The 15,794-nt window shown below is 40.5% G+C and overlaps 1 protein-coding gene across 5 annotated transcripts in view; it reads left to right on the top strand.

Moving 5' to 3' along the window:
- The window catches only part of SPIRE1 (spire type actin nucleation factor 1), a 197,140-nt gene that overhangs the window by 110,891 nt on the left and 70,455 nt on the right, over positions 1–15,794 (top strand). The window lies entirely within an intron of this gene.

Genomic DNA, 15,794 nt, shown 5'->3' with positions numbered 1-15,794 from the left:
TTATATAAGATACCTTATATCTTACACCTTATATATGTGTGTGCATGAATGCATATAAATTGGCGTGGAAGCATAGTGTCAGAGCGTTATCAGCTCAGTTGCTGATAATGCATCTGATTTGATAGTCCAAAAGTACTTTAATTATACTAAATTTCTTATATGCCAAATTGGCAATTTATTAAAATATACAATCTACCATCTGTTTTCCAATGTTGTGCTTGTTCTGTAAAGTGTTAAGTGCATTTACTGAACCTGGCTGCTTTATAAACCACAGCGCCTGGTTCATCATCTATTTATTTTGAAAGCATACTTGTTTATATTCTAATCCCTTTCATGGTGTGATGATTTTCTTCTTAAACAACCAATGAGCTCCTTTAAGGTTATTCTTTGAATGATAAAGATTTGGGTAGGCCTGCTGTTACTTTGTCTCTTAAGCAATGTGATATTCTTGAAAGTAAGTATACATTACTGTGTCTCCTAAGCAATTGGATATCCTTGTAAGTTAAGTATAGCTGGAGACACTGTCTAAGAAATCCATCGAGTGCATCAGGTTGTATGAAAGAAGAGCCGCCCTGCCCTGCTGCCAGTGACACCACCATATTCCAGAGCCATACCGCAGGGGTAGCTGGTGGGCCTGTGCTGTGCAGAGGGGGCAGTTACAATTGTAAAATTTTTATTGGAGAAAATGAAATTGTATTAATGGTAGTATCCTTTAACCTATTGTGGTCCAGGTAATTTTCTGATCATCAGTCCCCAGTTTTGTTATTGTTACATAAAATTATTTATCCTTACCTAAAACTTTAACCCCTGCTACTTTACTGTGTTATATTCATACAGCTCCTTTGTAAAATGCCTTCTCTTCCTTACTCCATTTGATTCTTGTAACAATTCTGTGACTCTTTGTAAATTAGTAAACTAAGGCTTTGAGAGATTAGAGATTCACATAGAAGTAAGTTCTCAGTGCTGCTAACAGCATTTTCATCCTCCTCACACCCTTCAGTCCAGCAAAGGTGTTCCACTACATAGAAGTTACTGCTGTTTTCCTCTCAGAGTGTCACATAAACTGCACTGTTAGATGAAACTAAAGAGAGAGTTCCGAAGAAAATGGAGATAGATACTTTGATGTAGGTTTCTGAGCAGTCTTGGAGAGAGAATATGTGAGTCAGAGAGACTTTACGAGGGAATGCGTGGGCACGCACATGCTGGTGTTAGGGGTTGATGGTCCTGCATATGCACATAAATGGGATGGGGGGGTACCATGTAAAGTTCAGGTATGAAATAAGAGGGAGGCCAGGCACGGTGGCTCATGCCTGTAATCGCAGCACTCTGGGAGCCCAAGGCAGGAGCATCGCTTGAAGCCAGGAGTTCAAGACCAGCATGGCCAACAAGGCAAGACCCCATCTATTAACTAACTAACTAAGTAATTAACTAACTAAATAAATAAATCAATAAATAAATAAAGAGGGAGATGTGAAATGAGAAAAGATAGAGTATCATAGACGTATCAAAGACTGAGATAAAATAATTTTAAGACTAGAAAGTCAGTTGATTTTTTTCTGATACATTCCTAGCATGGTCTAGCCATCATTGCTTCCATGTTGAGAGTGTGCAGTATGCTCGCCAAATTCTCCAGTAATACATTGTTTCATAGTGGGGGTATAATGATATTATAGTAGAAACTTGATGTATCATAGAAGTACACTGGTTTAGAAGAATTTTTTGAAAGCTTTCTTTAAAGCAAATAACTCATTTTTAAATTTATTTCATAATTTGAAATATTTATATTAACACTGATCTTTTTAAAAATCCCCTTTATTAGTGAATCATACCATTCATTATTCATGTAACTTCTTAAAATCAAATAGCATTTGCAAGATTTCTGTTTCCTCGTCTTTAAAAATGGGGAGGAAGGCCTGGCGCCCAGTGGCTCAATCCTGTAATCCCAGCACTTTGAGAGGCCGAGGCCAGGTGTTTGAGACCAGCCTGAGCAGCATAGCAAGATCCTAAAATCCTGGAATCCCAGCTGCGTGGGAGGCGGAGACAGGAAGATCTTTTGAGCCCGGGAGTTTAAGGCTGCAGTGAGCTATGATCTCACAACTGTGCTCCCGCCTTAGTAATAGAGTGAGACCCTGTATCTAAAACATAAAAATGGGGGAGGGGGCAAGACATGTTAAGCTTCTATCTAGTCTGAAAATTTTATGCAGAAAATACAATTTGTGTGACTAAATTTTTTGTTCTATTTATTCAACAAGCTTTTCCTCATTTTTGTTATTAGTCTTATAGTGTAGGCAAAGTGTATACAGATAAATAAGTCCTTTCCTGGTAAAATTTTCTATGAAATTATTGTATACTGTTTTATTTTATATCTTAAATTTGAGACAGATCTTGCAGAAAAGCAGTTCAGTGTTGTAGATAAATTAACCAAAATTGAGGATGCTGTAGGCCTTTTAAAAACACAAATTTAACTTTTTAAAATTGGTAAGCTAGCTGTAACATTGAATACTGACATTATTACTATATTGATGTCAGTATAGGCTAAAAATAAAATAATTTTCACAATCTACTGGTAGAAAATCCTTGTACAGAATAAATTCCTAATACAGTAACATTAGTCATCAATGAATGAACAGTGAAAATAATTGTGCATCATATAGTATGTGTTCATGATATCACAGCAAGAACTTTATAAGGCATGTAAAATAGATTTTTAATGTCCTAATTTCTGTTCTCTAGATTATGCACTCAAAGTGATGAAAATTTTCTCTCCTCCTGTACTTTCTTGTATCATTCATACACATAAACATCACCCAAACTAAGGTGGAATATTTCAAACATTTTGATCTTTGAGAGATAAGATGTCTGATATAGTTAACTCATCTTGAATTTCTTCAGCAGCAGGCTCTACAGGTGTGGATTGTCATTTCTGATTATCTGATTATAATGATCTTTGCACTCTTCTCAAGTGTGGCTGTACCTGTGGTGCTTAATTAGTTTCTTCACATATTAAATGCTTCTTATAAATGTTGTCTTCATTGATCCTTTCAAGTATGATTTTTCACTCACACCCTTCATACCTCAGCTGAAAGGACATCTCTTCAGGCCACCCCAGACACCTTTATGTATTCAGCACACACTGCCTTTTTTTTTTTTTTTTTTTTTTTTTTTTTTGAGACAGAGTCTCTCTCTGTCGCCCAGGCTGGAGTGCAGTGCTGCAATCTCAGCTCACTGCAAGCTCCGCCTCCCGGGTCCATGCCATTCTCCTTCCTCAGCCTCCCGAGTAGCTAGGACTACAGGCACCTGCCACCACACCCAGCTAATTTTTTGTATTTTTAGTGAGACGAGGTTTCACCATGTTAGCCAGGAATAGTCTCGATCTCCTGACCTCGTGATCCACGTGCCTCAGCCTCCCGAAGTGCTGGGATTACAGGTGTGAGCCACGGTGCCCAGCCTGCCTTTTTTGTTTTAATTGCATTGCCCTGTTATCTCTTTTTTAGCAGCCATCATGATCTGTAGTTGTTTTGTTGGTCTCTTTTCTTATTCATTGATATCTGCCACTAGAATATAATCTCATTGAGGGCGGAGACCCTTTCTCTCTAATTCACTGTTATATCCCAGTGTAATGGGGACTCCGTAGATATTTGATCATTGTTAAGTGAATTAAAGAATCTGTGGTTTAGCTATTGTAGGTCTAGTTTCTCACCATCTGTCTTGCATCTTGGTCCCCTGATGCTCTTCAATTATCTCCAGAATGCAGAGCCTCCCTCATGTTCTCACTGTGTCTACCTTACCCTGCCTCACGCAGTGGTTTGACATCTCTTGCCTGGGCCATGACAAACCCTCTAATGTTATTTCCCTTTTCATGACTTCTTGATACTTGTAGGTGGAAAGTATAAACCCCTTAGCTGTTCACAATCTGGCCCAGTTCTGACCTCTGCAAGCTCTTCATTGACCATTTATCACCGCCCCATGTGTGCTGATTCTACCTACACTTCCTTCATTCCTGAATATCCAGGGCTTCTGCACCTACCTGAAATGTCCCTTTCCCCTCTTCGCTACCTAGAAAATGCCTACTTCTCCTTAAGACCTAACTCAAATGTCTACTATTCTGAATTGCTTTTTTTGATCAAAGTCGTTCTTTTTTCTCTATGTTCATTCAATGAGCACTCCACTCTGGCATCTTTCTGTCACTTACAACAGTGACACTGTTTTGTAATTACTGTATACTTACATCTCTCACTAGACAGTGAACTTCTTAAGGGCAAGGACCATGTTTATACTGTCAGCCCTGTCATAGATTTAGGGACCCAAGACAGTGTATCTTGTAGTCTTTCTAGGTATGTTTCCTTTGCTGCCTCCTAAGCTTAGGGTAACACTGGGGCATCCATCAGCAAGATTAAGTTTTTTTTAACCTAATAAATATTAGCGTTGGAGTCTCCTAAGCCCATAACTTTTTTTTTTTTTTTTGAGGCGGAGTCTCGCTCTGTCACCCACGCTGGAGTGCAGTGGGGCAGTCTCAGCTCATTGCAAGCTCCGCCTCCCGGGTTCATGCTGTTCTCCTGCCTCAGCCTCTCGAGTAGCTGGGACTGCTGCAGGGACGTGCAACCATGCCTGGCTAATTTTTTGTATTTTTAGTCGCGACGGGGTTTTACCATGTTAGCAGGATGGTCTCGATCTCCTGACCTTGTGATCCACCCGCCTCGGCCTCCCAAAGTGCTGGGATTACAGGCGTGAGCCGCCGCTCCTGGCCAACATGTTTTTATTCAAGAAGAAACAGAGGAGAATAGAATCAACCTTAAGAGGCCGATTATGGAGTTATCAGGAGCCAGGAGCAGCCAGGAATGGTGCACAGCTGATGCACACCTGGGCCTCCTGGACACACAGCTGCCTCTTCATGTTCATTTTGCTCTCCAGAAGTGGGAACCTGAGGGCTGGGGGTTAAAATTGCATGGTGCTTTATTTTCATTAATTTTTAAAAGATTTCTAATGTAATTTATGTACTTGGGGGAAGAAGGATCCAAAGCCTTCTGCAGCAGCTCTAAGCCCGGACAACCTCATCAGGTTTACCAAAAGGCCTATCCTTGTATATAACCGCCGCATATCTCATCCTTTGCTTATGTTAATACTTTAATCCTTGTGATGTTCTTGTGAATTTGGTAGTATTACCCTTCACCGCCCGACTCATTGTGTAGATAGAAAAACTGAAGCACGGTTCAACAAACTTTAATAAAGTAGCTGCCCATGATGATAAAAGGACTTAAAATTAGACCTAATTTTTAACTTTGTACAAATAATAGACAGTAAAAGTTGATCTTGAGATAGGAGGTCAGGATGTGAAGGAGGTGTCTACAAACCTTAATATAGAAGAAACAGTGGAGGAACTTGGGATTTTGATGAAGACTTGACAAAACATAATAACCCTATGGAGACATCACAAAGCCTACTGAATGGAGAGATGCTGGCTGTCAGAGGAACTAGGATCAGCTGGCAGAATCATTTTATTCATGCAGGTTATTTAAAATGTCTTCCATGGCCGGGCACAGTAGCTCACACCTATAATCCCAGCACTTTGGGAGGCCGAGGCGGTGGATCATGATGTCAGGAGATCGAGACAATCCTGGCCAACATGGTGAACCCTGTCTCTACCAAAAATACAAAAATTAGCCGGGTGTGGTGGTGGGCGCCTGTCATCCCAGCTACTCGGGAAGCTGAGGCAGGAGAATTGCTTGAACTCAGGAGGCAGAGGTCGCAGTGAGCCAAGATCATGCCACTGCACTCCAGCCTGGCGACAGAGTGGGTGAGACTCCTCTCAAAAAAAAAAAATTAAATTAAATTAAATTAAAAAAAATAAAATGTCTGCCATATGATGGGTACTACTATGATTAATACTGCTAACGTTTATTCCATACTTACTCTGCGCTAAATGCTGTTCTAAGGCTTTATGTGTATTAATATTCATCGAGTCCTCACAGAAGTGACGTTTTAAGTGCTAGTCTTACTGCCTTTCTCACTGTGGGTACGATGGTGAATGAGACAAACATGATCTCTGCCTTCGCAGAACTCAAGAGAGTAGGGAGGACAGTGTAGGAGCAGGTCATCCAGCGCCGTGTTAGAAGGGCCGTGGCCAGTGGGCACAGGGTGCTATGGAAGCAACCAAGGGGACCATGGCCAGCTTCCCAGAAGTAACTTCAAAGCTGAGACCCAAATGCTGAGGCAAAATGGTGGATGGAAAATGCATTCCAGGCATAGTAAGCAGCACACATGAAGGCCAGGAGACAAGAGCAAGCAAGGTAAAAGGGCAGTGGGAGAAATGGCTTCTCCAACTCTGGGACCACTGCCTCAGAAAGTACTGTGCAGGGACATTGTACAAGCATCTGATGGGAAGATGCACCAGAAGAGTCTTTGGTCTGTGACTACCCGTGCTCTGAATGGCTTTCTGCAGGCATCAGACACATCTGCTTGTGTATGTGTGTGTCTTCAGTATTCTGACCCTAGATTCTGTACTGCTTTCGTCCCTTGTTTAGCATATATTACTGAACACCTCTGTGTTCCAGGTAGTGAGTTTCGGAGCATATGACAATCTCTAAGTCTCATTGCTCAGGGAGCTCTGTAACACCCCTAATGAGCAAGTCATCGTGGCAAAGAAAATGAACTGCATCCTGGGGAAGATCTTCTTTATGATGCTAGGAATGAGTAGATGGAGTTATAACATACTAAAAGCTAGTCTTTAGTTCTTCAGGTTTCAAGAAATAGAACTCCTTTGTTTTAAAGATAGTTTTGCTTTAAAACAGAAATCTTGATAAATCTGTGGCTACTGGGGGCTTTAATCCAGATGAAGCTGGTGTGAGCGAGGAAGCAGGTCCTGTGCGGATAGTCACGAAGTTCTGTACACATGGGATCTGATTTTAATTACTAATGAGGTTCATTTATTGTTTCCTCCCCACTCCAATCTCCCATAAATGCTTGATGTGAAACTTTTTTTCTCTAAAAGCAGCAAGAGAAAAGAACTTCAGGGGTATAATTTTCTTAGACAGATGAAATGACAACAGTGTTGAATTAAATACCGATTTTTTTTAAATGTATAACATAAGTGGGTTTGTTTTTTCTATATTGATGTATTATCTTATATACTTTAACTCCCATTTCTGCTTAACTAGCATCACAATAAACAATTTTTAAGCTTATTTTTAAATTTTTAATAATAGCCTTTGTTATTGCTTTTTTTTTTTTTTTTTTTTGAGACAGCTTCTCGCTCTGTTGCCCAGGCTGGAGTGCAGTGGCGTGATCTCAGCTCACTGCAAGCTCCACCTCCTGGGTTCACGCCATTCTCCTGCCTCACTATAGGCGCCCGCCACTGTGCCCCACTAATGTTTTTATATTTTTAGTAGAGACAGGGTTTCACCATGTTAGCCAGGATGGTTTTGAGCTCCTGACCTCATGATCCACCTGCCTCGGCCTCCCAAAGTGCTGGGTTTACAGGCGCGAACCACTGTGCCCTACCACTTTTTTTTCTTCCTAGAGAGACACGATCACACTCTGCTGCCCAGGCTGGAGTGCAGTGGTGTGATCATAGCTCTTTAGCTCCTGGACTCAAGTGATCCTCCTGCCTCAGCCTCCCAAGTAGCTAGGACTACAGGTGTTCACCACCATGGTTGGCTGATTTTTTTATTTTAATTTTTGTGGAGATGAGGTCTTCGTATGCTGCCCAGGTTGGTCTGAAACTCCTGGCCTCAAGTGATCCTCCCACCTTGCCTTCCCAAAGCACTCAGATTACATGCATGAGCCACTGTGCCTTGCCTGTTATTACTTCAATGTGTAATTCTGCACAATTGACCAGGCATGGTGTCTCATGCCTTACAATCCCAGCATTTTGGGAGGCTGAGACCCAAGAATCACCTGAAGCCAGGAGCTGATGAGCAGCCTGGGCATAGTGAGACCCCTGTGGTTGGGACTAATCGGGAGGCTGAGATAAGAGGATCACTTGAACCTAGGAGGTGGAAGCTACAGTGGGGCAAAGTAGTGCCACTGCACTGCAGCCTGGGTGACAGAGTGAGACCCTATCTCTTAAAAAAAAAATCTGCACAATTTGGGTTGAATTTTAAGAAAGCACATTTTTAAGGATGTATATTGTTAAGATATTAATTTAGCTATTTTGGTTTTAAATTAAAAACTTAGAAAAGTACAAATTAGGTTTAATGATTTTATTGTGAAAAACTTAATGTTAAATTATTCATCTTTGCCTTCTAATCTGTTGTACTGAAAAAATAAAATGACTTCTTTGATCTTTCATTTCCCAGAATATTTCTAAAGTTTTCCTAGAGAGAAGAAAACATTTTCCCCCTCTATCAGTATAAATAGCTATGCTGTTTAAAAGTAGTATTTTGCCAGTGTTGTGATTTTCTAAATGTTTAAATGATTCTCACTTACATGGGATTTTGGTTTAAACCTCATCGGCCAAATTCTTCTGAATGGTTAAATCTTATCCCAAATTTAATGAAATGCTAGGATGGGAGGATGAGTTATAGATGCCCAGATTAGAGTCAGTTTATCTTTAGCTGCTAATATTTGACTAGACATTACAATTATAGGGTAAAACAATGAACTGGAAATAGGCGTGGCTTATGAATTTTTCAAAGTATTTTATGAGTATGTTTTACACAATGTAATCCAATACATATAGAGAAACTTTGTTAAGTGATTTATAGGCATACCTCAGAGATATTGCGGGTTGGGTTCCAGACCACTGCAATAAAACAAATATTGCAGTAAGGCAAGTCACACACATTTTTTTGTTTCCCAATGCATACAAAATTAATTATCTTTACATATAATCTATTAAGTGTGCAATAGCATTACATTTGAAAAAAATACACAGTTTAATTAAAAAATACTTTATTCCAGCCAGGCGCAGTGGCTCACGCCTGTAATCCCAGCACTTTGGGAGGCTGAGATGGGCGGATCACGAGGTCAGGAGATGGAGACCATCCTGGCTAATACAGTGAAACTCCGTCTCCACTAAAAATACAAAAAATTAGCTAGGCATGGTGGTGGGCGCCTGTAGTCCCAGCTACTCAGGAGGCTGAGGCCGGGAGAATGGCATGAAGCCGGGAGGCGGAGCTTGCAGTGAGTCGAGATTGCACCACTGCACTCCAGCCTGGGCAACAGAGCGAGAGTCCATCTCAAAAAAACAAACAAACAAAAAAAAAACTTTAGGAGTTTGAGACTAGAGTGGGCAACGTAGTAAGATCCTGTCTCTGCAAAAACTATTTTTGAAAAAATTTTTTAAAAAATTAGCCTGGCATGGTGGCTCATGCCTGTAGACCCAGCTACTCAGGAGACTGAGGTAGGAGGATTGCTTGAGCCTGGGAGATCAAGGCTGCCATGAGCTGTGATTACTCCATTTTGCACTCCAGCCTGGGCAACTAAGTGATACTATGTCTCAAAAATAAATAAATAAATAAAATAAAATACTTTATTGCTACAAAATGCTAGTGATCCTCTGAGCCATCAGTGAGTTGTAATCTTTTTGCTGGTGAAGTGTCTTGATCCAGTGTTAATGGCTGCTGACTGATCAAGGGGTGGCTACTAAAGGTTAGGGTGACTTTGGTCCTTTCTGAAAAAAATCAGACAAGGAAGTTTGCTGCATCACCTGTGCTTTCTTTTCGCAAAAGATTTCTTTGTAGCATACAGTGCTGTTTGATAGCACATTACCTACAGTAGAACTTCTTTCAAAATTGGAGTCAGTCTTCTCAAACCCTCCTGCTGCTTTATCAGCTAGGTTTATATAGTTTTTGAAATCTTTTGTTGTCACATCAACAATGTGCACAGCATCATCACCAGGAGTCGATTCTATGTCAGTAAACCACTCTCCTTGCTCATCCATAAGAAACAACTCCTCATTAGTTCAGGTTTTCTCATGAGATTGCAGTAATTCAGGCACATCTTCAGGCTCCACTTCTTATTCTCTTGCTGTTTCCACCACATCAGCAGTGACTTCCTCCACTGAGGTCTTGATCCCCTCAAAGCCATCCGTGAGGGTTGGAATCAACTTCTTTCAAACTCCTGTTGATGTTGCATTTTGACCCCCTTTCATGAATCACCAGTGTTCTTTTTTTTTTTTCAGACGGAGTCTTCGCTCTGTTGCCCAGGCTGGAGTGCAGTGGCCGGATCTCGGCTCACTGCAAGCTCCGCCTCCCGGGTTCCAGCCATTCTCCTGCCTCAGCCTCCCGAGTGGCTGGGACTACAGGGGCCGCCACCTCGCCCGGCTAGTTTTTTGTATTTTTTAGTAGGGACGGGGTTTCACCGTGTTCGCCAGGATGGTCTCGATCTCCCGACCTCGTGATCCACCTGTCTCGGCCTCCCAAAGTGCTGGGATTACAGGCTTGAGCCACCACGCCCGGCCTCACCAGTATTCTTAATGGCGTCTAGAATGGTGAATCCTTTCCAGAAAGTTTTCAGTGTGCTTTGCCCAAACCTATCAATCACAGGAATCACTGTCTATGACCACTATAGCCTTACAAAATGTATTAAAATTATTTAATAAGACTTGCAAGTAAAAATTATTCCTTGATCCATGGGCTGTACAATAGATGTTGTGTTAGCAGGCATGAAAAACAACATTAATCTTGTATATTTCCATCAGAGCTTTTGGGTGACCAAATGCCTTGTCAGTGAGCGGTAATATTTTGAAAGAAATCTTTTTTGCTGTAAACAGATGTGCTGTCATCCAGTCTTTGTTGTTCCGTTTGTAGAGCACAGGCAGAGTAGAGTTAACGTAATTCTTTAGGGCCCTAAGATTTTCAGAATGGTAAATTAGCATTGATTTCAACTTCATCACCCACATTGGCCCCTAACAAGAGAGTCACCCTGTTCTTTGAAGCTTTGAAGCCAAGCATTGATTTCTCTCTAGCTATGAAAGTCCCAGATGGCATCTTCTTCCAATATTAAATTGTTTTATCTGCATTGAAAATATGTTGTTTAAGGTAGCTACCTTCATCAGTTAACTACATCTTCTGGATAACTTACTGCAGCTTCTACATTCAGCCCTTGCTGCTTCACCTTGTACTTTTATCGAGTGGTGACAGCTCTTTCTCTCAAACCTAATGAACCTATCTCTGCTAGCTTCAAACTTTGCTCCTGCAGCTTCTTCACCTTTTTCGGCCTTTATAGAATTGAAGAGTTCGGGCCCTGCTTAGGATTAGGTTTTGGTTTAAGGGAATGTTGTAGCTGGTTTGATCTTCTACCAGACCACTAAAACTTTCTATCTGGAATTAAAGCTGTTTTGCCTTCTTATCGTTTGTGTTCACTGGAGTAGCACTTTTAATTTCCTTTAAGAGCTTGTCCTTGCATTCACAACTTGGCTGTTTGATGCAAGGAGCCTAGCTTTCAGCCCATCTTTGCTTTTGACATCCTTCCTCACCAAACTTAATCATTTCTAGCTTTTGATTTAAAGTGAGAGACTTGTGACTCTTCCTTTCACTTGAACACATAAAGGCCATTGTGGGGTTATTAGTTGGTCTAATTAAATTATCATTGTGTCCCACGGAATAGGGAGGCCCCAGGAGAGGGAGAGAAATGGGGGAATGGCTAGCGAGCGGAACAGTCAGAACACACATTTATCAATTAGGTTTGTTGTCTTATATGGACACTATCATGAACACCCCAAAGCAATGACAGTAGTAACATCAAAGATCACTCCTCACAGGTCTCCATAACATTTAATTTAAAAACCATGAAATATTATGAGAATTACCAAAATGTGACAGAAAGACATGTAGTGAGCCCATGCTGTAGGAAAAATGGCACCAACAGATTTGTCGAACTCAGGGTTGCTGCAAACCTTCAATTTGTAAAAGCACAGTATTTTGCCTGGCGTGGGGTGGCTCACATCTGTAATCCCAGCACTTTGGGAGGCCAAGGCGGGCAGATCACTTGAGGTCAGGAGTTCGAGACCAGCCTAGCTAACATGGTGAAACCCCATCTCTACTAATACTACAAAAATTAGCCAGGTGTGGTGGTGCACACCTATAATCCCAGCTACTCAGGAGGCTGAAGCACAAGAATTCCTTGAACCTGGGAGGCAGAGGTTGCATTGAGCTGAGATCACGTGCCGCTGCACCCCACCCGGGCAACAGAGTAAAACTATGTCCAAAAAAAAAACCCGCAGTATCTGCTATGTACAACAAAGCAAAAGGCAGTTAAAATGAGGTATGCCTGTACATGTATTCTTTCAGTTAGCCCTATACAAGAAATCATAACTTGATGAAATTACTGAGTTCAGTTTATCTTAAATAAAACTAAAAAATATTTTACCTAAAATGAAAAATTACATACATGTATATAAAGTATCTTCTGTTGCTGGGGGAGAAACAGTGTTTTTTAAATTGACCAGGCTGTTATGAATTGGTTTTTGTCTGTTTTTAAAATCTTATAGCCACACTTTATAGTCTGTAAATTCGTTGAAAAATCAAATGTGTTTCCCACCCCCAATCTTTTATCAAGCCAGTAGCCAAATCCACCGGTGTCATAGGGCCAATTGCACGTTAACTGACTCACACTGAGACACCTGTTTGTGACATGGTTTCAGCTTATTTTCTGCTTGAATAGGCTTGCAAAGACTGCCCCAAGACGTCTGTCTCATTCACAGATTGAAGGGTATTTTAATCAGCTTTCTCATATTCCTTGCCTATTCCTCGGCTCATGCCAACACCTCCGGTAATAACATTCTGGCATTTAAGTTGGCTGGAAGTTTCTTTCTAGACCTAAAATAGGTTTCTATCCCTCCAAGTGCTGAACATACCACTTTTTGACAGAAAATCCACCACCAGATGTCTTTTTGTAAGTGTGCCATGTGTTCATTTTAATGAGATCATTCAGCATTTGTAATGTTCAGGGTCCTTGCCGCTGTCTGTCTTTTTTCTGTTTGATTTGTTAGTTTTGTTGTGAGTGTTGGTTACATGCCGTGCACTGGTCTCATCAGTGAGGAGTAAATCTCTCTCTTCCCTCCCTGTCGTTGCTCTTAGCGCTGCTCTCCCTGTTAGAAGGTTTCACAAGAATATTTTACTGAAAGCTCGTGGAAGAACTCTGCCATCTTTCAGATCCTGCAGCTTTTAAAACTTCATTTATTTTTAACAAAAAATTTCACATGGTTCAAAACCTAGGAGGTATAAAAATATTACATTAAATTGTACCCTTCTATTTTTGTCTCCTACCCACACTCTCCCTATATACGCAACAAATATTACTAAGTTCTTTTTTGTCTTTGCAGAGAGATTTTATGTATAACAAGTGCGTATCAGTATTTTCTTCCTCTTTTCACTTTTAAACTTTCCTTTTTTATTTAATTATATGTCTTAGAAATCATTTCATATCAGTAAATAGTTTTCACATCTGTAGGCCTTTATAATCTGTTTTGTGGGTATGCTGTAATGAGTTTAACCAGTCCTATATTGACAGCTATTAAGTAATTTCTCTTCTTTTGCTATTACAAACAGTGTTGTCATGGATAATTTTTAACCTATTTTTCGTGATTGTGAGCATAACTGCAGGGTAAATTCCTATAAGTAGACTTGCTGAGTCAAAGGAAATGTGCATTTATAATTTTTATAAAGTATTACAATATTGGCCTTCATACAGGTTTACTAGTTGATACTGTCCTCAGCAGTGTGTGAGGATATCTGTTCTCCTACATCTTCACAATGTGTTTTCACAGTGATAAGTGAATGTTAGTATCTTTTTTTTTTTTTTGAGATGGAGTCTCACTCTGTCGCCCAGGCTGGAGTGCAGTGGCCGGATCTCAGCTCACTGCAAGCTCTGCCTCCCGGGTTTATGCCATTCTCCTGCCTCAGCCTCCCAAGTAGCTGGTACTTGGGTACAGGTGCCCGCCACCTCGCTCGGCTAGTTTTTTGTATTTTTTTTAGTGGAGACGGGGTTTCACTGTGTTAGCCAGGATGGTCTTGATCTCCTGACCTCGTGATCCGCCCCTCTCGGCCTCCCAAAGTGCTGGGATTACAGGCTTGAGCCACCGCGCCCGGCTGTGAACGTTAGTATCTTAACAGTTTTAATTTGCGTTTTTCCTATTATAAATGACATCAGATATCTTTTCATATACTGAAGAATCATTTGTCAGTTGCTTGTTCGTTTCCTTTGTCCATTTTTCTGATGAGTCGTTGGTCTTACTAATTTGTCTTTACTAGGAAAATAACTCTTTGTGATATAATTTGTAAATATTGTCGGTGGTATTTTAATGGTGATTTTTATCATCATCACTGCATTTCTATAGGTGTGAAGAGCTGATGAGTGTAAAAACAGAAAAGGCGGATGTGTATCAGGAGATAATGTCAGTCCAGCTATGTAGAGCAGAGACGTTCGTTAAACACAGAGAGTGTATGTGCTTGCACGTGTGTGAACATACGTGTATAGGTACAAAAAATACTGGAAGAATAGAGGAATTCTAGGAATTCTTTCCTCTATAGAACCTAGAAATGAATTGCTTTCATTTTTATGACTTTATCTATAGTTTTTCTAATTTCTGTAGTGAACCATATAAATTCAAATTAAGTAGTACAGAATATCAGTTTATAGTTTATCTTAACATTTTACATTTTTTATTCAATAAAATGCTCTTGACTTTTTTCATAATCGCTATAGTTGTTATTTGGCCACCATCCACCAACCCCTCAGGGAGGAGAAGTATGTTATATCTTTAAGAATGCGCCGTAAAACTTGACACAAACATAAATCATATTCTTTAGTACTTACCCATTAGCTCTAATGGGAGACTTCCATTTATCAGAACAACTGCTATAACTTTTACTGGGTTTTTGTACCCTAATTTCTGAAATATCAATTTGGGACTAGTCAATATGATAAAATATTTTTTCCCTCTTTTCAGATAAAATATATTTGAATTAAAAAGTCATAGCTGATAATCTGCATGACTGATACTCGTTTTTTAATTTATTATAGACAATATTGTGAAATAATGTCAGTTGTGAAATGTATTTAATATTCTTTATGTAAGTATTTCTTTGTTTTTTTTTGTTTTGTTTTTGTTTTTGTTTTGAGACAGGGTCTGGCTCTGTCACCTATGCTGAGGTAATCTCATGCGGTGGTGCAATCTCAACTTACTGCAACCTCTGCCTCCCGGCCTCAAGCAATCCTCCCACCTCAGCCTCCAAGTAGTTGGGACTACAGGCATGAGTCACTGTGCCTAGCAGGAATTTGTTGCTTTGCTTTGCTTTGCTTTGCTATTCTTTTCTTTTCTTTTCTTTCTTCTTTTCTTTTCTTTTTCTTTTTCTCTTCTTTTTCTTTTTCCTTTTTCTCTTCTCTTCTCTTCTCTTCTCTTCTCTTCTCTTCTCTTCTCCTTTCTTCTCCTCTCCTCCCCTCCGCTCCCTTCTCTTTTCTTTTCTTTTCTTTCTTTTTTTTTTTTTGAGACTGGGTCTTGCTCTTTTGCCCAGACTGGAATGCGGTGATGCAGTCACAGCTCACTGCACTCCCAGCACCCAGGTTCAGGGAGTCCTTCTGCCTCAGCCTCCCAAAGTGCTGGGATTAAAGTTGTGAGCCATCATACCTGGCCTGCATTAACATATTTTAACTGAGTTATTACAAATATTTGTTGCCCACTGTGGTTGCTCACGCCTATAATCCCAGCACTTTGGGAATCTGAGACGGGCGGACCACTGAGCCCAGGAGTTCAAGACCAGCCTGGTCAACATGCAAAACCCTGTCTCTACTAAAAGTACAAAAATTAGCCGAGTGTGTTGGTACATGCCTATAGTCCCTGCTGCTCAGGAGGC

Source organism: Piliocolobus tephrosceles, chromosome 18 (genome assembly GCF_002776525.5).
Source record: "Piliocolobus tephrosceles isolate RC106 chromosome 18, ASM277652v3, whole genome shotgun sequence".
In the NCBI taxonomy this organism is placed as follows: Eukaryota; Metazoa; Chordata; class Mammalia; order Primates; family Cercopithecidae; genus Piliocolobus; species Piliocolobus tephrosceles.
This window is presented reverse-complemented; position numbering and strand designations above follow the sequence as displayed.